This window comes from Helicoverpa zea, chromosome 25 (assembly GCF_022581195.2).
Source record: "Helicoverpa zea isolate HzStark_Cry1AcR chromosome 25, ilHelZeax1.1, whole genome shotgun sequence".
Classification (NCBI taxonomy): domain Eukaryota; kingdom Metazoa; phylum Arthropoda; class Insecta; order Lepidoptera; family Noctuidae; genus Helicoverpa; species Helicoverpa zea.
The window spans coordinates 8154702-8178873 of record NC_061476.1 but is presented as its reverse complement, the minus strand read 5'-3'; the positions used below and the strand labels follow the sequence as shown (position 1 = coordinate 8178873).

General features: G+C 35.3%; 2 protein-coding genes across 4 annotated transcripts in view; one reads left to right on the top strand and one right to left on the bottom strand.

The window, feature by feature from the left end:
* LOC124642820 (guanine nucleotide-binding protein G(I)/G(S)/G(T) subunit beta-1) overlaps positions 1-4017 on the bottom strand; it is a 32977-nt gene extending 28960 nt beyond the window's left edge. For 2 of the 3 annotated variants that reach the window (XR_006985824.1, XM_047181486.1), the window contains exon 1: positions 3777-4017. The gene's annotated coding sequence lies outside the window, so the exon portion shown is untranslated. Of the gene's footprint in view, positions 1-3746 lie in introns of all 3 variants that reach the window. The other variant, XM_047181487.1, reaches the window with a different exon arrangement.
* Positions 4018-5009: 992 nt separating this feature from the next.
* Positions 5010-24172, top strand: part of LOC124642591 (ATP-binding cassette sub-family D member) — a 75819-nt gene continuing 56656 nt past the window's right edge. Inside the window, exon 1 of the mRNA XM_047181051.1 lies at positions 5010-5222. The gene's annotated coding sequence lies outside the window, so the exon portion shown is untranslated. The remainder of the gene's footprint in view (positions 5223-24172) is intronic.

Below are 24172 nucleotides of genomic sequence, written 5' to 3'. Positions count from 1 at the left end.
TTTTGTTGTAGTGTAATGATTAATCTGTAGTTAAGCATGTGTTATTGAAAATGATAATGCAGGTTTGCTTATCACTAAAACTTGGTTTAAAAAGAGTGTTGAAAAAACCATGTTTGATTAAAAAGAAAGTGTGAAATTCTTAAGGAAAAGTAAATATATTTTTTTTGAAGTAGATATTATCAGTAAATGAAAGATATATTTTATCTTTCTATTAAGACTGTGACTGTGATATGATGATGATGGCTGGCTTCTGAATTTGTAGATACTAGTAATGCGCGAGATTATACAAAGTGTGAACTTTTGAACTAGAAAATGTGATAGCAAAATGACATCATCTGACTTTTATTTGTCCCTTTCACTTAAGAGTGATCCAACATGATACATATCAACTTATGACAATGTCTGCATAAATTAAAGAAAACCTGCAAAATGTACAGAAGAAATTCACATAGATAACATATTAATATGTCTTAAGATACAAACCTCCATAATCAAGGTAAATAATGGCCGACCTTCAGTCATAAAATACATGAACATAACAAACAATCTATAAGCCACAACATATACAACACTGAATAATAGTGACACATTGAAACTTACCTGGAATCAAGTACATTGACCTCCAATATTTTTTTTTTACGTATTAGTCAAAGAAGTAAGTTTTAATTCACTATGTATGTATACAGGACATTTGCAGGAACATTATAATTATATTTTAAGAACTGGCCTCCACTTACAGTTTACAATCCCCATGCTAAGATCAAAAGTTATGTATCACCATCAAGTTACATCAAAATCTGCTAAGTAGTTTGTGTTTGTAATACGAGCCCTTATAATAATGTGTTTGTTATTTGAGAAATTAAAAAGCTAAGTTTGTTTTTTCTTAATAGTTGATTACTAGTTTTCAAACTTGATCTTTTAGCCTTCAATTATGATGACCTTAATTGTTTATCATTTTGTGTTTTTATTTTGGCTAGCTCGGTTACAACTTTCACTAAGCATTAAATGTTTTAATGTGATATACTTTCTATTTAATTAACTTGGTTACATTGGTAAATGTATGTGTAAAGTGCATCTACATTAAAATGTTAATATTTTTATGTTACATCAGGGTACTTAGTTTTTTATGACATCTTAACACTGTTTCTCATCCAAAAACTAGGTGTAAGAGTAAAAATATTTGAAAAATAGCAATAAGGCTAAGCATAAATAAGCACTCAAAGACAGAATGATTGCACTTGTGATATGCATCTACTGTTGCAGTGATAAATGTACAAAAATAACTTTAATCCGAGATATAGTACAGATTTCTAAGTTGATAGGTATTCATAATCAGCCAATTGTTTCATATGTTTGAATGCATGTTTACAACAATAGTATGAATATTTCTATGTCTGAGTTATTTTCTTTTTAGACAGAAACGTAATTCTACTAACATTATAAAATTTATTAGTTTGCTTGGCTTGAAAACAACTGAACTGAACCGATAAAAAATATTTTTTTGGAAGCTACACAATTTCAGATGACATAGGCTATCCTGTTATGTTCAGAAGGCAGGGCATAGGTAAAATCATGAGAAACCGTTAATTTTACATGACACTAACAGCCAGTTTCTTCATCAAAAGTTAAAGCCAAAGTAAAAGTCAAAGTAATGCCTAAAGTAAAAGTAACGGTCAAATTCAATTTTTCTATTAGTTTTGCTGTCACTTTAGCCTTGAAAAAACGTATTTGACCGTAACTTTTACTTTAGACATTACTCTAACTTTTGATGAAGAAACTGGCCGTAAATATACAACAGGTAAGGAACTGTTTGTCTCATGGTAAAAAGATAAATAATTTATTCAAAGTAGGCTGAAATTCAGCAGGTCAGGTGCCAAACGTGCCCACCCTTCACCACCTCCTATGTGTTTGAGCTGGGAAGAAGAAATGGTGAACACACTCCCCAGCAACACTACAGGTAAGGAACTGTTCGTCACATGGTATTACCCAAAGTAAACTGACAGAATGACTAAGATCATTGGAAACCACTGCAACGTAATGTGAAGGAAAATATTAACTCGAACAATAATTACAGTCAGTAACAAGTGAAACCATGATTCAGTTCAGGTATTGATATAATAAATGTATTCATGTATACTTTATACAAGTCAGATTAAAATATTATGAAACTTGAGTATTGTTTTTGTAATTTTTTTATCAATTTATAATTTGTCATGATTTTAATGCAACTGGTGGATTTCATATGGATTTTTAGAGAGAAACAGATATGTGATAATGATTATTCACATATTATGATTTTACAAGAACTGGATTTGTATGTTAACACTTACAGTCACATTACAGGACTTGACACAACCTATGAAGGTAAAACAAGATTTGCTGTTTTCTTAGAAAAGTATGTATAAGTAGAATACTATACACAAAATCCAAGTCATTTAACTCAAATTGGGTCAATTCTGATGTTCACAACATCAGAATAAAAAAATATCATCTACTTTACCACCCCATGCATTTTACCCAAAAGAGGTAACTCAAGTAAGTCCTCCAGTGAAGTTATTACATTGAACGAACTAGCTATATCAGAGATATAGGAACTAGCTATATCTCTGTGTTACTAGAAATTCATATTAAAGAAATACTTTACAAGTAAAATATTAAAGGAGTTGGCTATATGCTGCTATCAACACCTAGAGGTGCGAAGTTCAGTAAAAGTGCACATTTGGGAGTCAATATTGTTGATTGACAATTCAATTGGTCAAAGTACCTCCATACACGTACCTAATATTCTTAGTTTTCCTTGTAATAGTGCTTATTGGTAGGAAGTTAATGCTTACATTTAATTTTAATGTCTCATAATATGAATAAGGATTAGTTTTGTCAGCCATGGATCATCAAAATCACAGACAACATGGCCACTCCATAGACACAGGTTTCCTGTTTTTACTTCTCATTAGTTGACAGTACAATATGAGCACAGGTCACTAGACTCATAGGGTGTGGTGCCATTGATTATTCACACCAAAGTTCACTTAGTTTATTAATTAATTACATTCATGACATACTGCATTGAGATGTATGGATTTTCACACGAAATACGTGTGTCCTGGTATTCATCAGGTATTTTGCAATACCGGTATTTAATGTGCATCGAAAATATGCAAAATAATATGAAAAGGAAACTGGATATTCGGATCACACACGAACACGGGACACGATTGATTATCCATAATCATCCTTTAAATTAATATCGGTAAAAACTGCTGATGAATCAATTATTTATAGTAAAAACCAAAAATACATATAAAATACACATGGATTGTGCATGAATTACATAAATAACAACATATTGGCGGTCAGTTACAGTAAAAGGCGGATAAAGCAAGGAATCGATGTCGTTTCGTCTAGCAACAGGGCTGTGGCTACATGGCCTCTCATACATACCTATATCTATGTACACACCCCCCACTTTACTCAATAAATGTTCAATTCAATATCCTTTCATCCGGTGGTCCTAATCGGAGTCCTAGCGCTCCACAGGCGGCGTACGTGACACTATCAACCCAATAACACTCACATCTAGACACTAATGCGCGTTTCACGAAACGTTTTAACACCGGCGAAGCTACGCGCATACACCCAAAACGAATAACGACTTCGGTCGACGATTAATTGCTATCATACTAACGAAATAACGGTAATACTATTGCGCATTGAAAACACAGAACATAAGCAACGGAAAAACGTACGATTAGGCAAAAATGATATCAGGATTTTACCCTTCTGTCAGCAATGTCCCTTCGATCGTCGCTCCAGCGGTTTTCGGGCGCGTCCTATACCAACATTAAGACTGGATTCTCACTTTTTGGCACATTTTGTATCTTGCACAGCACCACACTGAATATAGAATTATACACAAGTTTTTATCACGGTACAATCCACCATTAGCCTTTCATACACCCTCGATTCTCGAGTTCAGTCCTTTTCACGGCCATTTGCAAATTGCGTCAAAGTTCCTGGAACGTGATTGGTGTTCACTGCGCTAGTGTAGTTTGATCCAATAGCGCCATCTGCTGATAAAAATATCCACTAAAAACCTTGCTATTGAAAAATAAACCTTCTGCTCACTGCATAGGAGCTACTAATTTCTGTAGTTATTGGACTTGCTACCTTTGGATTGGCATGAAATAGGGTGCGGTGCGGATAGTATGAGAACCCCGTGACGTCAAACTGGGCGTGAAAACCAGAAGGCGGGATTTATAAAATTACGGAGTAATTAATTTGTTTTCTTCAAAAAAGTTTTACAGCAGCATAAATAATATTAACAACTGCTTTTGATTCATAGCTGCTTAAATTATATTATAACATGAACTTACTAAGTGGTCGTGCGACACACCTTGATAAGCAGTAATAATGAGTTTTGGACGATAATGAATCGAATTTTCTTCGATCGCCGCCTACGTTCCTAAATAAGCAGAAAGTATTGGACTAGTTTTTGTTAATTTTACATTCTAATAAGAACAATGATAATGATACCTATCTAAACACACATACTTGTTTCCATTTAATTATAGAAAACTGCCCGTGCTATCAAAGATAATTTCATAGTAAGTTACAGTATAATTAGTAAGATATAAACATTATTACTAAATGACTTTGTAAAACGTTGTTTTAATACTTTTAAATCTTCTTTAATCTTGAGGCTGATAATACAATAAATGTAGAAATGGGTATATAAATTGCTTTGTGATAAATTAGTTTGTTTTGGCAAGCAGTAGTGTGAACTATGCTTAATTAGTTTAATTGCGAAAAGAAAAGTCATTTTACTTCTGACAACACCTTGATACGTCATCTAGTGATTAGCTGTGATTGGCGAAGCGGGGCGCAGGCAACTAATTCTATTTCCTGATTCGTCAACATTCGCGCCTGCGCAGATTGCCAACCGCTGGGGTTGCCTTTGTGTTTTTCTCCATTTTCGTCAGTTCATGTCACTTTGTCTGGCTGTCATATTTTATTTTATTATCAGTGAACACCAATACGCAGTCAGCTGCATTGTTTATTATTGTAAAATAATAAACTCAAATACATTGTGCGTGAGTGTCAATATTGTGTTACCGAAATTAAATTGTGTTAAAATATTCGCTTAATCCTAATAATAGGATTAAGTTGAAGTGTAATCATTTAAAATTTGGTGGGTTTCGCAGTAATTCCCGATCGTTCTATTGGTAAGTATTAAATTACTGTGTTATGTACATTATTTGGTGTTATATAGGGACTTAGAAGGCCTCTGGTACTTTTCCTTTAGGTTTAAATAGTTTTCTTATAAGAATCTGATTGAATGCAGCATTACGCAGTACGATGCCTTTCCCTTTCTACAAAAAGTTTTAAAACATCTGATCAACTTTTGCGTTATTTCATTTTATGTAATGCTATAAAAGTTTTTAGTATTTCAACTTGCGTAATGTATGGCGAAAGAGCTTTTCTTTAACTTCGTTTTGTTGATGACTTGAATAAATATAAAAAACAATGGTAAGTGAACTTTAACTAGTTTTCTGATATTTAACAGCTGATTGTACTGTATTGGTTTATTTCACAATATCCTATATATATATATACTTACATTATGTAGGAATTTGTGATCTATCTATTAGCCCTATTTAATTTAAGTATATAATTAAATTAAAACTTGCCACCATAAATCTCTTATAAACTTCACCATACCACAATATTTTTATACTGCTAACAAAGAAATTATTTCATACATTTTTTTAATAAATAAATACAATTATAAAAATAAGTCACCTAATTTTGATGAAAACAATAACAAAATGCACATGCATACATAAAAAGTTCAAGTTATTCCCCAATGTCAGTTCAACTTATTTTTTAATTCTGCTGATATAAAATATTTTGACTATATAATATCTTTAAGACATGTACAAATTTACCTATTGACAAAGAATAATTTTGATTCTGATAGCCATCAAATTATTACTTATTTTTTTATTTTATATTTTGTATTACCTATTATTTGTATTGTTGTGCTGTCTATATAGATACTCCATTTGAGTAGGTACTCAACAAAATATAAACAATCTTGTTATTACTTTTAATTTAAAGTACAAAGCAGAGCAATGGACTTAGATTTCAAGTTATTTGAAGAAGAGTACACAAACAAACATTCATCTTATTTACACAGATATTATATTACAGTTTGAAAACAAGTAATTGTGTGCTTTCGTGTTTTAATGATAAGATTAAGTAAGCTATTTCTTTGTCTCATTATGTGGGTACACTGTTATACTCATATTTTAATCCAGCGTCTATTTGGATGATTAGAATAAAGAAATGGAGCCAGCACCTTTTTCATGCATGTCAACATCTTTACTTTCCTAATTTATTAATTCACAATCTTATTCCTTACTTCTTAAAACGAGGTGGACGCAGTTAATGGTCATAGGGATCAAGGTACTGACAGTTAGGGATCCGGAGATAGAAACCTCAATCAAACATGCCATATCAAGGAGCACTGCCTTATGACTCTTTCAATCTCCTAACTAGAGCTTGACTTCTTGGGGTTCATAATCTTTATCACTTCCAATGTAAAAGATTTTATTTTCATATAGACCAAGTTCTTACAAAACTATCACAGAAGACCATATAAGCTGTTATTTGCTGGTGCATATTATTTTATCGATCACAATGTCGTCCAATTGTAGGGACCTTCAAACAAAGTCCTTTTTGTCCTTCACAGTTAGTTGCAGCCTAAATGATCTGTCGAGATTAGTCGTGACTGTGATTCGGTCAAAATTACATTCTTGGTAAAACCACAAAACTCAGTTTGGCCATATTAAGCTTTAACAACCACCAAAATTACTTTTTATCTGGTGTCTGTCTTAATCTGACCTAGGCATTAAGTTATCTGATATTATGATATAAATAGAAAGGAAATTACCACTTGGTTTAGGGTACAAAGTTTCGAAAGTCCAAATTTTAGTAGGTGGTTTAGATAGAGGTATTATTTACGGATATTAAATTGCTTATCTTTTGTTGTACGACTTATACTTAAGCCAAAGTCTTTTATGATTATCTTCCGCCCGGATGTAGGTACGTACGTAACTACAATTTAGGGAAGAAACCTTTCCATCAAAATATAAAGTTCTGCCTCTTGGACTGTTTACCTATCAGAATAATGATCCTAATATTTCGTCGCGTCTTTCTTCACGTCTTTATTCACACAGCTTTCTTTTGTGATCTACCCCAGAAATCAACAGAGCTTGTATTAATGAGTACCTACTGGACAACTCATAGACTTTACTTGCCTATACTTTTCTTTGAATAAATACACATTCATACTTAGGAACTGTTGTTACCTGTGATCTGAGGCTTTCGATCATAAGTCTTTGCTTTGAAAGAAAGCAGAAGATGGAAGGATAGATGGAGTGAAAGACGATATGGCTGCAAAGTCTTACTTGTGAGTTTACTTCAGATAGGAAGGTATGAAAGGAGACAATAAATGCTGTTTCGAACCCAAATAATAAGTTGGGATAAGTGTACACTGTGTACAGGCATGTACAAATCGTAAAATACTACAAGAAAAACAGTTACATTTGTAACTAGTGGAAAGTTATTAACAATCATATAATATATAACATAACTAGTCCATTGTTTGTTAGCTGAAACTATATTATAACAGTGTCATGCAATGTTTCCATGGGAACAGAATATAACAGCCATTCAAGTCAGATAATAATTACGTAGGTCATAAACAATTAACTTTAAAGTCATTTAAGTAATCAAGTTCTAGAAGTACTTATGTGTTTTCCATTCAAGGATATTCGGTCATAAGTTTTTAGACGGCTAATGATTTGCTCAATCATATTTTACTAATTATAATCATGAATGTAACTGTGTCTGTTTTTTACGCTTCCACGGTTTTGCTGAACCTATCGATATGTTTGCCATTGAGAATTGAGGCAGGATAGTTTGGAGACGGACTTAAAACTACTTTCGGAAACTGATATTCGAAAATCGATTATACTGATAACTTCATATTCTAGCTAGAGCGTGCATTTTTAACAGACCTGAAAAAAATACAACGCTGAAAACATAGCATAGTATAAGCCAAACTAAGGAGAAAGTTGTAGATAGGTATATTATAGAAATCGTTTTTGTGTTTTTTTTTTACAGTATTATCCCGTCACAAGACGCGATAAACGCTAACAAGAAGAAGAAGAGTATCTTAAACGCTCTCCTAGTGTTTGCAATACTGCAAAATATACCTACGGTTCTCTCACTCACGAGTCACGAGAAACCAGTTACCTGAACAGTTTACATATAACGGTACTTAATTATTTTCAAAATACACCATAAAAGCATTTACGAACGACCCTGTACAGTTAACCTATCCTTTCACCATACTGCGGTTAGATATCCATTTTCGCGTTTACTTAAACCGCATTGCAGAACCGACAAATATTTACCTGGGTTCAAGTGTCGGAACCTTTGAACTTTCGACAATTGGCTACTGTGCTATACTCTATCCACGGAAGCAAGAGCTAAAAGGTAAACAAAGAATGACACTTTTTCAAGATGGCGGTATAACCCGACCGATGACAAAATCACAGATACTGCGAACATTTTACACAAAAATGTGACATTTTGTCATTGGTCGGGTTATACCGCCATCTTGAAAGTGTCATTCTTTGTTTACCTTTTAGCTCTTGCTTCCGTGGATAGAGTATAGTATGGTAGTAACGTTAACACCTGGTTCTCAATTAACTTAATTTCTTTCTAAAGTAACTGTTTTTAGAAGTATCAATCGACAAAAAACTTGGTATAACCAGAGCCCGGTAATTTTAGGTTTTATCTACGGAAAAATCCTAGTGTGTTTGTAATAAAGCTGTTTACAAAAGTTACCTCACTAGGATTTTCCCGCAGTGGTTTAAAATGCCTTACAGAACTATAAAAGGTTTATTGTAAACAGGTGATAGGAAATAGTCATTACTTTTATGTTAAAATATGAGAAAAAAACTTATTAATTACCTTATACTCATGTCAGAGTTACCTAATAAATATAATGCGTATATGACACCAAAAATTCACGTGTCATACCTGTGTGTCATACTTAATTCGTATTTACATTTCACCCACATTTATCCATCAATCAAAGTCACCTATTTTCCTAGACAATAAGGATCGGCTTTCCTGCTTTTGTTTTCAAAGAAATCCCCAACCAAATAAAACGTTATCCTTCCCTCAAGTAAGTTTTATTTTTGGTTCCATACATATTTTTATTTGTTGACTTAAATCCTCATTTTTATTCATATTTACTCAAATCGCGGGAATAATTGAGTAGAACATATTGGGCCTTACTACAAAAACTTTAAACCCTGTTTTATACTTGTCTAATAAAATTGTGGCTGCAAAATGAACCATATGTCAACGTCATAATTTGACATTTTTTTAGACAAGGCATAAACTGACGTTTAAAAGTTTTTGTGGTAAGACGGTGATTGTTCAAATTACCATTACTAGTCGCGTGCTGCTAGAATGTATAAATAATGTAATGTACATTAGTACTAACAAATAATGTTAGCACAAAACAATTTGTTCTATTGTTCCACAGATTTAGAGATTAGGGTGACCATGGTTTTACAATTAACGCCCATTTGCAGTCCATGGCAAAACTAAATCGCGTTAAAAAAATTTCGATACAATTTTGTACTTAAAACACGCACTTTGATTGCTGAATAAAAATGCAATAAAATTAACGACCCGATTTTGCAATTCTAGTTTTATTGGCCATTGATTTAAGTATTACTTAACGGCGAAGTAACTTATTAACTCGTAAAAGAAACGCGAAATTATTTTTTACAGCATAATTATAATTAAACAATGGTCTATCGTTATTATATTCGTTCGCTTCTCATATTCATAATAATAGACAATGTATTGAAACGAAAAGGGAACATATATATGTATAACAAGCGAGGCCCCACATTTTTGCATAAAATATGTAAAGGCCGTCTCTGATAATGTTTTTCTTTATGCTTCCACGAAGACTCGGATATCTTCCGTTTTTTTAATAAAAAACAAGGTTAAAAACTATTTAAGTACCTATTTTGTGTAAAATTTTCGACCTTTGTTGCAAAATTTTATGTTCCGTATTTTTAATCTAACACACAGAGAACACGCGACATACAAGCAATTTCTTACATCATTGCGAAGCCTTATTGCCCTAGCTTGCAAAAAATCTAAACTTCTTTACTACAAAAGAAGAAGCATTTTTTGTTTGTGTCCTAAACTCCGAAACTACTGAACTGACTTTAAAGATTATTTCACTGTTGGGTAGCTGCATTATCCCCGAGTAACGTAGGCTATATTTTATCCGGGTACTCACAGTAGTTCCCATGGGACGCGAGTGAAACCGTAGGAAAATAGTTAGTTGCAAATAAGTTTTAAACATCCGTATAGAATTATTCTAACAATCTAGGAGCTATACAATAGTTTTTCTTCACACAAGTACTAAATTACCATTACAACACCAATATTCTAGAACGCAGTTATCTAGATACACACGTAGTTACAAAGAAGTTTACTTAGTATTGTAGTAGCAATCGTGTATCGTGCGTGTCCTAAATATTCCTTGACGCGTGGTGCCTGTAGCAATGGTAGCTAAGTGTTAGGATCCGGGGCGGGAACATTCTATGTTCATCGTAATATGTAATACTAGGTTCAGCTAGTGGTTTTACCTGCTCGGTGCGCCATGAGCGAACTACTTCATCATCATCTCCCGAGCCTTTTCTCAACTATGTACAGCTAAACGGATTCAGCTGAGTACCAGTGTTTTACAAGAAGCGACTGCCTATCTGAGCGAACTAAAAAGTAACCCATGTCCCTTGTAAAGATATATTATATCTGTTTCATTTAAGATGGTTCAGTAGGTTTGGCGTGAAGACGAGAGAGACAGACCTACTTTCGCATTTATAATTTCCTTAAGGATTCCATTGTCAGTTTTCTTTTTAATAGTATCTGTAGCTATATTCTGACGGACCTTATTTTTAAGCAATTATGTAGTAACCAGTGGTAATCGAATATTGATGTTAAAAGAGTGTTTCAGAGCAAGGACGAAAGGTAATTTGTGGTGACTCCATAATGCAATTTCGTTCAACTTAACCCAGTATTGCAAGAGCATTGGGTCATACACGTATTGAAAGCAGATAATATAATTTTGAAATCTCTCAGTTATGTCCTCTCCATGTTTGTAATAATACAAGTCCATAGTAATGTAAGTAATAAAGAGGAGACATTTCTTTGTATGTTTGTACCCTAAACGCTCTGAAAGTACTGAACCAATTAGAAAAATTTTATCACTGTTGGAAAGCTACACTATCCTCGAGTAACACAGGCTACATTTATCAGGGAAGAAGTTCTCCCGGGACGCTGGTGAAACTGCAGTAAAACACTTAATCGTTTATAAAATGTGCAGCGTACGTGTTCCTTTTAATGAACCGTCATGGTGCATATCATGGTTTTGAATGCCATCAACCATGGCATATGATAGGCTGATAGGCACGCTATCACATGCCATCGATAAATTACCGTTTACATTTCTGATGGCACTAGTGCAATATCAGTATAAGCCGTTAGTGGTATTCCTGAAGAATTTTGTAGATTGGATGATGTCGCAGTTACTAATTTATTGTTTAGAAACAAATTAAATTGTATCAATACATATTTAAATGTTAAATTAGAGAACGACTTAGAGACAGGAAGTGGTTCACTTCCTGAACCAAAATATTTAGCACTAAAGTCGACCAAGAAGAAATAATAGAAAAGGAACAGCTTAGTGCTAAAACGATTGGTGCTTGAAGTGGAATACTTCTGAGGTCCTACAAGTGTGGTCATAGCAATATTTCTTTTTGCTTCCCACAACTTTTAAAGTCACAGGTGATGAAATAAAATTGCCTAACAAGCAACAAGCATTTGAACCTAAGTCAAGCACACACATAATTACCCATACATATAATTAAGTGCTCTCATGAAGTGCTGATCTTTAAACCCTGTGTGTCGGTTAATTGTTCTGTAGTGCAGTTTGTTGCAACTCTCAAGTGTAGGATCATAGTTAAGTGCAAGTAATTATGTTCAAACAGACACAGGTTATTGTGTGTGCAGTCACGCAATGCATCTTGACTCATGGAAGATACAGGATGTGTAATGTGCATGGTTAAGATAACTGTGGCTATTTACTGTCCATTAGGTAGTTTAGTTAGCCCTTTTGGATCCCTTTTAGGACCTTATTGGAAGATCAAAAATATCGTGGGTTTAAGACGTTGTTTCTGAATGAACGTATAAGTAGCTGAGTCTGACCTAACTGCTAAACCACTGCTACTATGACATAGCTGCTACTATTTATTATCTCCCTTTAACCCGATGGTTGACTGGTAGAGAATGTCTTGCGGCATTAAGTCCGCCAATGTACAAATTTTATACATAAAGTATAAATAAATAAATATAGATATTTTTTTCAATACACATGATAATCATGCAAGTATTGCCACACATTTCATTGAATAAACCTATGCAGATTATTCGTCATTGCATAGAAAGTGAGCAGTTTAAAGTAAAAGTACATAAGTGCAGTGGCAATGGACTTAAAACAGTTTAAGCCATTAACCGGTTCTTTGCTGGCTTTCGTAATTTGACTGGTCGACCAGAACTGGTTTCCGCTTTTTTGCTAATGTAGGATTTAGAGAGAATCGTTGAGACTTAGGTTTGTTAACTGTTCCTCTGGTTCGTTTTTGTCAGGGTTTTTGCTGGTGAAAAAGGAACGGGAATTTATGAGATAGTCTATTTTCCTAGCTGATAGATCATGATACTTATTGTAATCAGCTTTCATGGACTTTTGAGGAAGACCCTTACGTAGTCCCTTATTAGACTACCCTATTTAAGTTTATAATAATAATAACATGAATTTTGCAAAGAAAATATCGATTATGTCCTCCTATTGACAGTCAATCGAGTAGAAATACTTGGAGACTTCTAAATTATAATGGACGTTTCCTGAGTAGAGGGATTTACGCATTGAAACAAAGTAGCATCCAAAGATATACATACAGTCTTATTGGAACTCGGATATCAGTGTTATTTGGTCAACAAGCACGTGGCTATAATCCATAAGGCAATTAGCCTACACCGATAACGTGATGGGCCCGTGTATTGGGCTAATGTCTGTTAGACATTTCAAATATTGTTATATTCTGGCAACATTTTCATTTCTGGCAATTTCATTCCGATCTCGTGACAAGTGTCAAAGTCGTTTGTCAAGTGTGATCACTCAACCGCGACGAAAAAGCGCGCGCTCGAGGGATCAGGCGGTGGGGCGGTTCGGCTTTCGAACGCGAACCACGGAGTCGACAACACCTCTCGGTGGTAACTTAGAAGAAAACTTACTGTAAGTGTTTTGATTTGTTATGGATTTGATCTCTAAATACTATACTGCTTACTTATTGAACTGTGGCTGTTATTTTACTTTAAGGTGGTTATTATATTATTGGTGTATATTATTTAATCTGTGTTATGTTATTATATTAACGGTTAAGCACGTGTTAGTTGATTACACTTTACCTACTACTACTATGTTTCATTGGTTATAAGTTCCAAAATATAACCGAATATTTGAATGACCTAATTGTTTTATTGTTCTACCCGTAAGATTGTAGTTACTTTAAAAACATTGGAAATCTAGCTTCTGGTATTGTACTGAACTTCTTACAATTCAGAAGTGGGATATATCAATGCCCACCTTTAAATTAACATTACCTATGCTTCTATTTTTTTTCTCTGTATTTACCAACCACTTAAGTTAAATAACGGCCACAGTCTACATTTTTTTTTGAAAATATTTCGCTGTGTGCATTATTTTTTTACGTAAATTGGCTACTATTGTGATATCTACGTATATTTTCATACCGGTACGTGAAGTGGGGGTGGGTTACGAACAAGTTGTGAGGTGTTTTTGCGCATGCTTTGCCATGGCTACTCTATGGAGGTATGCGCAGATACATCGCAGTGATCCGTACAAATCTCGCTGAAGTTACCACTTCCTGGATGGGTGCGGTCTTTAGTGGGTCACTCACACACGTGCCGTACCCGAGTGTATTTTACTAAACCATTTGTTCGCTTATATATTATTGTTTCGTGATTTACTAGATACATATTAGTTTATAATTAGATACAAGTTATTTATGCTCACGAAGCAGCACACATTTTAATGCCACACAGCGAATGAAAACTGACAATCTTATTATTTGCAATATGTACAAATAGAATCCTTGTGTATGGTATTCAGATGACACCTGATTGAATAATATGTTACTTTATTTTATTCTGTGCTATGCCAGGACCAGATATACAACAATTTGAATTCTATTATAGTCCCGTTACATTTTAGTTACCTGATATTGCATATTTTTTTTTACCTACCATATTTTTATATTGAAACCTGATGTGTTACATTTGTACACGTTCACTAATTACTTCGTTATCTCCTTACCCTACCCCCTTGACTTGACTTCTACCTTTTTTACTGACGTGACTTTAGACGTTACAATAACACGACTGGACTATAGTGATGTCTGATAGGGAAACCTATACACCCCCACGGGCAGATGGGCGTCGGAGTAGGTCTAGGAAAAGGAAGACTCAGAGTCGTTCTCGAAGAGCCAAACGTGCTCGTGCACACACACGGTCTACAACACGTTGTGACACTAGTGATAGCCCAACATCGGTCCCCTCTGAAACATTCTATTCACGAAACAGGCACGTTTCGCGAAAATCTCGTTATCGACGTTCACCATCTATTAGGCAGGCACGCAGTACAGATTCACACTCTTCTGGGTCATACAAAAGACGATCGCGTTCACGTCTTCGTAGGCACAAGAGGCGTTATCGGCGAGAACGGACGCCGCGAAACAATAGAAGACATGATAGCCGAAGTTCTGTCAGAAGTTCTGTCACAACTAGTACAACAGCGTCCGGCTCACCTAGGTCGAATAGAAATAGGGATAGATCACACCGACGCAGTGTACGACGAGCACGAAATGCCGATCAAAGTAAAACAAAGGAAGTCGATGTCATGGTAAAATTAATTGACGCAATTAACAAACGCGATCAGAATTCATTCTTAGGCGCTAAGGATGTTATACCTAACTTTGATCCCGGACAAAAGAACCAAACAATGATATCCTGGATAAAAAAAGGTTAATGAGACTGCTCAAATATATAACTGGAGTGATAAGGAAATTATATATAATGCATTACCTAAACTTGCTGGTCTTGCACGCAAATGGTACGAGGGCTTATCATCTGTTAAACTAAATTGGAGGGAATGGCAGGCTAAGCTATTAAAAAGTTTCCCGGATAACCGAAATTATGCAGACAAACTAACCGAAATGCTAGACAGGAAAAGTAGAAGGGACGAGACTCTAGAAGAATACTTTTATGATAAAGCTAAGCTAGTTAACCATTGCGAAATTAAGGGTAAAAATGCAGTAGACTGTATTGTGCAGGGTATATATGATAATAATATTCGCCTTAATGCGTTAGGTGCTGATTTTAAACGACCGAGTAGACTCCTTAAGTATTTGCGAAGTGTTTCAAGTAAAAATGTAAGAGAAGTTAAAAAAATCCCTGCACAATCAAAAGAGAATACACGGATTATTAGAAATTCTTCGTTTAAAATAAACTGCTATAATTGCTCCGAACCTGGGCATACTGTACCAAAATGTACGAAACCTTTACAAAAATGTGCAAAATGTAATAGAATGGGGCATTTAACAGAGTACTGTAAGCGTGATTCAGAGAAGGACAAGGATAATAAAAGCACCCCTAACGTAAACAAGGTACAGCTGATTGAGTCAAGTAAACCTAGTAAAAATATTTATAATAAGAAAATTATGTTAAATGGCACACAAAAAACTGCATTTGTTGATTTTGGTAGCGAATGCACGCTTATAAAACAGAGTACAGCAATAGAGTTGAGACTAGATATGTTGACAGAGGGATTACCTCTATTAAAAGGTTTTGCAGCAGGTGCGATATTTCCATTAGGTAAAGTATCTGTTGAGATAAGCGTGGATTTTGTTACTGCTGTAGTAGAAGCATTTATTGTAAGCGACGAGTTTATTAATACTGATGTACTTATTGGTCAAAGTCTTACCGAGTTGCCCGAAGTAAAGGCTTACAAAACTAGTAATACCTTGATGCTGTATTCAGAGACGGCCGAAACAAAGAAATCGGGGGTCTATGTGGAGTCTGATATAGAGATTAGCGGAGTAGTAAGCGTTAACGTTTGTTTAGGGAACAACCATACAGGTTTAATATATTTAACAGGTAACACCAGTTTCAAAACTGACGAAGAGATAATAATTCCCCAAGGTCTGTTTTCAGTTACAAAGGGTTTAGGGAAAATATTAGTTATTAATCTTTCGGGAAATAAACATATATTGAATAAGGGGAAGCTTATAGCTAGAGCCAATTTACTTCCAATTTCGCTTGACATGTATGGTGATTTCCAAAAGACTGAAAAGTTAGGGATTCACAAACTGACTATTGAGACACCAATAAAAGACAGTCCTACCCCTCTGACACTAGATATGCTAAAAATTGGCTCTGAGACTACAAGCGAGCAAAAACAACGACTATTAATCCTCTTAAATGAATATCGCGACTGTTTTGCTTTGAATGTTGGTGAACTAGGGACATCCACTATTTCGGAGATGCACATTACACTTAACGATGACTCACCAGTCTCATATAAGCCTTATAGGTTACCATATAGTGAACGAATTGTAGTTCAGAAACTAGTTAACGAGCTTCTTGATAATAAAATTGTTAAAGAGTCTAATTCTTCTTATGCGAGTCCGATTGTTTTGGTTAAAAAGAAAAACAACGACTATCGCTTATGTGTAGACTATAGGGCGCTTAATAAAAAGACTATCAGAGATTCTTACCCTATGCCAGTTATAGATGACCAATTGGATAGACTTAACGGTAAAAGACTATTTACAAGTTTAGACCTAAAATCAGGCTACTATCAAATCCCGATGGCAGAACACTCTATGCATTTGACAGCTTTTGTAACTCCAGACGGACATTTCGAATACACACGAATGCCGTTTGGTTTGGTTAATGCACCAGCAGTTTTTCAGCATATGATCAATAAAGCTTTGGGGAAGGATAGATTTGACTTAGCCCTACCTTACATGGACGACATACTATCTGCCGCAACCGATGTAGACGAAGGTTTGGAAAAATTATCGAAAATCTTAGACTGCCTTCGTAAAGCCGGTCTAACCTTGAACATTGAAAAATGTTATTTTTTTGAAACCAAGCTAGACTATTTAGGCTATGAGATTTCTAAAGATGGCCTCAGGCCTGGTAGTAGGAAAACCGAAGCTGTGACACTATTTCCGACACCTAGTAACGTTCACCAAGTCCGACAATTTGTCGGTCTTGCTAGTTTTTTCAGACGATTTGTCCCTAACTTTGCTAGTATCGCCAAGCCCTTGACTTACCTGACGAAAGCAAATGCCCCTTGGGTTTGGGGTAGCCCTCAAGAAGAAGCCTTTAATATAATTAAAACTAAACTTACCGAACGTCCCATATTGGCACTGTACGACCCAACCTACATAACGGAGGTGCATTGCGATGCCAGCAAGTTAGGAGTAGGCGGCATTCTGTTACAAAGACCAGATGAACGGTCTTTACCTAAACCTGTAGCATACTTCAGCAAACAGACCTCTAAAGATGAAGAATACTTACATTCCTATGAATTAGAGACTCTGGCTGTTGTTTTATCTCTAAAAAAATTTCGTATATATCTGATTGGCATACCCTTCAAAGTTTACACAGACTGTAATGCTCTTAGAACCACCCTAACTAAACGAGATCTCGTACCGCGCATAGCGCGGTGGTGGTTACTCTTGCAGGAGTATGACTACACTATAGAATATAGGCCAGGCGACAATATGAGACATGTCGACGCACTTAGTCGTAACCCTGTCAATAAACCAGATTCTCAGGAACTCTTAGACGCTCGGGAATACGAAATAATGAATATTAGTACGATTGATTGGCTACAAACAGTTCAAATGTCAGACCCAAAGCTGCAACATATCAAGCTGATCTTGCAGAGTAACCAAAAGGAGATCAAAGACATCTTTACGAACTTTATCCTCCAGGATGATAAAGTTTATAGAGTCGTAGGAGATCAAAAGAAATGGGTGGTGCCAAATGGGGCTAGATGGCGTATTTGCCAGTTATGCCATGACGAGATGGGTCACTTCGGGGTGGAGAAGACGCTTGATAAAGTAAAACAAGATTACTGGTTTCCAAAAATGAAACGTTTCGTTCGTAAATATGTGGAAGCATGTATCAATTGTGCTTACAATAAAGCATCGTCTAATAAACCTACCGGCTATCTACACCCAATACCTAAAGGAAATATCCCATTCCACACTCTCCATATGGATCACCTAGGGCCATTTGTGAGAAGTAAGAAGGGAAATTCGTATATACTCGGCATAATCGATGGCTTCAGTAAATTTATTTTTATTCGACCTGTAAAAGATGTAAAGACTAAAACTACTATTAAAATGCTACAAGAAATATTTGATATAATAGGAAGTCCTAGTGTTATCATTACCGATCGAGGCACTAGTTTTACTTCTTCGGCATTCACTAATTTTGTTAAAGCGATAGGTGCTAGACACATACTGAATGCGGTGGCAACACCGCGAGCCAACGGGCAGATTGAACGATATAATCGTACAATCCTTGACTCGTTGGCTGCAACTAATTTTGACCAAGATGAACGTGATTGGGATGTTAGAGTAGGTAAACTGCAGTGGAGCTTAAATAATACTGTCAATAAAACCACGGGCAAATCTCCCTCTGAAATAATATTCGGGCGTCGTACGATATCTCCCGAGGAAGGTCCTATCTTAGTAGAACTAACTGACTCTAGAGATACACCTGAACTGAGCTCGTCCCGAGATGAAATACGGACGACAGCCGCAGAAAACACAGAAAAGAGTCAGGAATACATGAAAAGACGATTTGACAGTAACAGGGCTCCTACGAAATATTTTGTACTAGGTGATTTAGTGATGATACCAAACCATCACAATCCCGCTGACGGCAAAAGTAAAAAGTTATGTCCAAAATTTAGGGGTCCCCTAAAAATTACGGCAGTATTAGACAATGATCGTTACGAGGTATCTAGCATTGATGGTCACTCAAAACGGAAATACAAAAGTATTTATCCAGCAGACCAGCTAAAGCGTTGGATAACTTTTGCACCTGGTAAAGACACTGACGGTGAAGACGATGACGTTCCATTTAATACTAATAAGGATTCTGACGACGAAGGACATGACATTATGAATAACGACTCAGTAAACAGAAATGACTCTAATGACTTAAATTAAATATATTGCAATGACTTAAATTAATTATATTATTATATACTTTTTAAATACCTACATACGATCAATGATCATACGATTCAGGTTATAGGTATATGGACTTCATCATTTAAACAGTTTAGGCAATCCATTAGACTTGTGAAATTGACAATCCTTATCCTCCTTCCCGTACCTCTCCCAGTTTTCATTACAGATCCGACTTGGCATGACTGTCGAGCCGTATCTGAACGTTCTGGACATTATCCGCCAGTAAGTGATCTTATAATATGAACCGAGACCGAAGTGCAAACGGTAGCCAGTAACAGTGGCAGATTCCGGAGTACAAGCGGTGTTCTTACGTTTTTTCTAACTAAGTGAACCGAGACCGAAGTACAAGCGGTAGTCAGTAACAATGACGGATTCCGAAGTACAAGCGGTGTTCACACCTCTTCTATAAAAGTGAACCGAGACCGGAGTGCAAACGGTAGTCAGTAACAGTGACAGATTCCGGAGCACAAACGGTGTTCACCCTTTTCTTTCACTAAGCAATGCTCTAATAGTACATAATAGCGGTTTTGAACTGAATCCCACATTGTCACAGTATTAACTAACATTACAGTTAACTATCTTAAAACGAAAACTTTAATCTTCGCTAATCTTTATATACCTACTGACTATTAGATGATTCTCTTTATCATTTATTTACACTTTAGATTCGTAAATGTGTCTAGGTATAACCTCTTCTTGGAAGCACAAAACAACTTAGTTAATCATGTATTGTGTATGTTTCAGGTCCCTGTGGCAACCATGTAACCACGTCAACTTGCTAATCAAAATAATTCTAAATTAATCTTATTTGAATCGGAATATAATTAAGTTATAGTCTAAGTCACCTTCATTACAAAAAAGAATTGTAATTTCATTCTAATTTATAAATTAATTTAGTATGTACATTAAGAATTAGATTAATAATGAATGTGAATTAGTTTAATACCTACATTAAGAATTAGATTAATAATGAATGTTACTAGCTTACGACTCCATGGTTTTGTATAGGGGCATACAAACGCGTTCGAATGGCCGGAAAGAAATGAGGTCATTTCTTTCTCAGGACGGCCGTCTGTTAGACATTTCAAATATTGTTATATTCTGGCAACATTTTCATTTCTGGCAATTTCATTCCGATCTCGTGACAAGTGTCAAAGTCGTTTGTCAAGTGTGATCACTCAACCGCGACGAAAAAGCGCGCGCTCGAGGGATCAGGCGGTGGGGCGGTTCGGCTTTCGAACGCGAACCACGGAGTCGACAACACCTCTCGGTGGTAACTTAGAAGAAAACTTACTGTAAGTGTTTTGATTTGTTATGGATTTGATCTCTAAATACTATACTGCTTACTTATTGAACTGTGGCTGTTATTTTACTTTAAGGTGGTTATTATATTATTGGTGTATATTATTTAATCTGTGTTATGTTATTATATTAACGGTTAAGCACGTGTTAGTTGATTACACTTTACCTACTACTACTATGTTTCATTGGTTATAAGTTCCAAAATATAACCGAATATTTGAATGACCTAATTGTTTTATTGTTCTACCCGTAAGATTGTAGTTACTTTAAAAACATTGGAAATCTAGCTTCTGGTATTGTACTGAACTTCTTACATGTCTGTTGAGATTTCTGTTATTAATGCTCCCTAGTACAATTGAAGATTATGTTTTTTTTTCTACATAATAAGAAACTGTATTCAGCAAAGTTGCCCAGCAGTTCATAATTTTGCAAGTGATGCTAATGATACTAAAATGGCTATGATAACCAGAAGTTCGAAGACTGTGACGACATCATGACTTAGCGTGAACCGCTTATCCGATTGATCGATGACGTATATTCGAATCCAGTTTGCATTAAACGTGTGAAAAAATTCCACATAACATCAGCGTATTTGGACAATACTTACCAAAATAACAAATCCGAGAAATGGCTGATCATTCTTTTAAAATCAAGTGACCCATCCCTGATATGCGATAAATATTCTAGCAAGAGAGAAAATGATCACAAACCAAGCGTAAATGTCAAAAGTCAAACCAAATGAAGTAATTCCTATAAATAATTTATAGTTCCAAGGCCGCAAGCCAGCACCCAGTTTAACCGGCTTGACAGAAACCACTTTCTAGTAGAAATGGCGGTAACTTAAACACTTATTAGCTCCTCTCTCTTAAGTTTCACTTGAGTCTCATACTTAGGATCGATATGCATGCTAAGTGCACTGTGTGTCAATTGGGTACTCGGTCTTGTAGTTTTGAAAGTAAAAGGAAATGGCTTTTTTTGTTGGTAGTGTTTTAAATTCAAGTCTAGAAAGTCTGACAGCCTGTCCTAAGAGGTGTTTGGTTGCCTAGGTAACTGTACCTAGGCAACCAAACACCTCTAACCGGATGCAGCTGAGTACCAGTAGTTTACAAGGAGCGACTGCCTATCTGACCTCCTCGACCACTGGGTGCTGCTGCTGCTGGGTACTGGCTACTGGTACTCAACTGCATCCGGTTAGACTGGAAACCGACCCTTATGTATTTGGGCAAAGGCTAGGCTGATGATAATGTTTTAAATTCCAGGTACACGTATTTAGTATGTTTCTTTGCCTAAGTGTTTAGTTTTATTATAATGTGTCTCATTTATTTGAAACTGGTTTATGTCTTCTACATTTATATATTTAATTTTCTACAGCATTACTGTTTCCAGCCCTTTATTCCTGTAAAAAGGTCAGGTAATTTTTCCTTCCTGTTGCTTACTGAGGTTAACGTGTTAAAAGGTCAAAAGCTCTCTCAAAAACTTTTTTTTTTTCGCCTTCTTTTTACTCATTGAAAATTAAGATTTTTTTATATAATTTATAATATCCACAAGCAAATAAATGATATTTTATTGTAAAAAGGGTTCTTATATGAGCTTGGTATGTACTTTCATGGCCTACACTACTAGGGCTTTTGCTGATCGGCCAATGTAAATGGTTACGAAAGAAGTGTTATGATTTCCGGCTCTCCAATTTTCATAAGCTGCGTTTGAGGCTATGTTTTATGGGTTTTATATAATCTTATCTAGCTGTGATTTGGCCATTACAAATATTTAAAAAAAAAACGCAAGTCCTCGAAAAAATGGAGATATCAAGTGAATATGAAATTCAAATTCCAAATTCTTATAATTTTATGAGTTTTTTTAATTTTTTCCTTAAACGTTTCCTATTCTATATTTAGTTTTGAGCGGAATATTACCAATATCCATGATATATATTTGGAAGTCCTCGTTATGCAATTACATTAGCATAAATCTATATAATTATTATGTTTGTTTTTTCATTGAATTTATGCAAGTGCTTCAACGAAAAATAGATTGTTTATCTATGATGTGTGTCATATTTAGTTGTAAACCTTGTTTTCGATGTAACTGGATTTACTTTTAAGTAAACATAAATTCATTTTATTTGTTTGAGGCCTCCTCTATCTGTTTCCATTGTTTCAGTATGATTCAACATTGCCTACTCCCTTTGTGTTTCGGATTTCCTAGTAGGTACTTCTTTTATGTATAAATAATCGTAATTTTTCAAAATATACTATCAACAAAAAAAAATTATAATAAATTGTGCCAGTGGTAATCGAGATTGTTTTATTGTAACAGATTAAAACTAACATTATCTCAAACAAACTTATTCCTTTGCACACAATAACAAACTGAGTGCTTGTGTACCTCATTATCGTTACAAACAACGATACAACATAACCTTTGCACTCCAACGACGATAATGTTGACATGAACAAATCATACTTATGAAAAGAAGAATTATTTACACTGTTAGTGTTACAGCCTTTGTATCGTCCCACTGCAGGGCACAAGCCTTCTCTCACACGGAGATGGATTGAGTATTAATCACCACGCTTGCGCAATGCGGGTTGGTGATTTCAGACTTTATAGTCCAGGTTTCCTCAAGATGTATTCCTTCACCTTTTTATCAGCTATTGGTGTTCAAGATATAGGTACTTGCAAACTTAGAAAAGTTGCAATGGTACTTGCCTGACCTGGAATCGAACTCACGCACTAATACTCGAGAGGTCGGTTCTTTACCCACTAGGCCACCACGATTTTTTTTAATGTACACTGCCAATCAATTAACTGGACAAATATAGACTTGTCTAAACAAACAGTTATGTGAGCTAAGCTATAATTAGATCTCTTTGTCCTTGGTTGGTTTTCTTGAACTTGCGGGTAATGAGGAAGTTCTTTTGTTATTCCGATTTTGAAGCATTGGTGTGGTCAAATGTACAAATGTACATCTTTGGCAGTCTTACAAGGTGGTTAGAAGCCAAAAAGTCTGACAAACAGTAATTGTGTTGAGAAGATCACGGTTGGTTAAGTAGTAGCTCCCTGAAAGAAACTGGAAGTCAGTTGCATCCATATGAACTGTAAGCGGACCCCAAAATAAATGGAAAAAGATGCACCAGATGATAGTTTGATCAAATGTAAGTGTCAAAAAAATTCTTAGTATCAAGCACCCAATTTATTTCAACTGTTAATCTGTCATAATTTGGAGTACCAGAGGCTTTACCAATTAAATTACCAATTCCCCAGCTCAATTGAATATAGCGGTTACTTCACACAAAAATGGTCATAAAACATGCCACATTGCACCAACCGCATCGAAACATCCATAGGAAGTACAC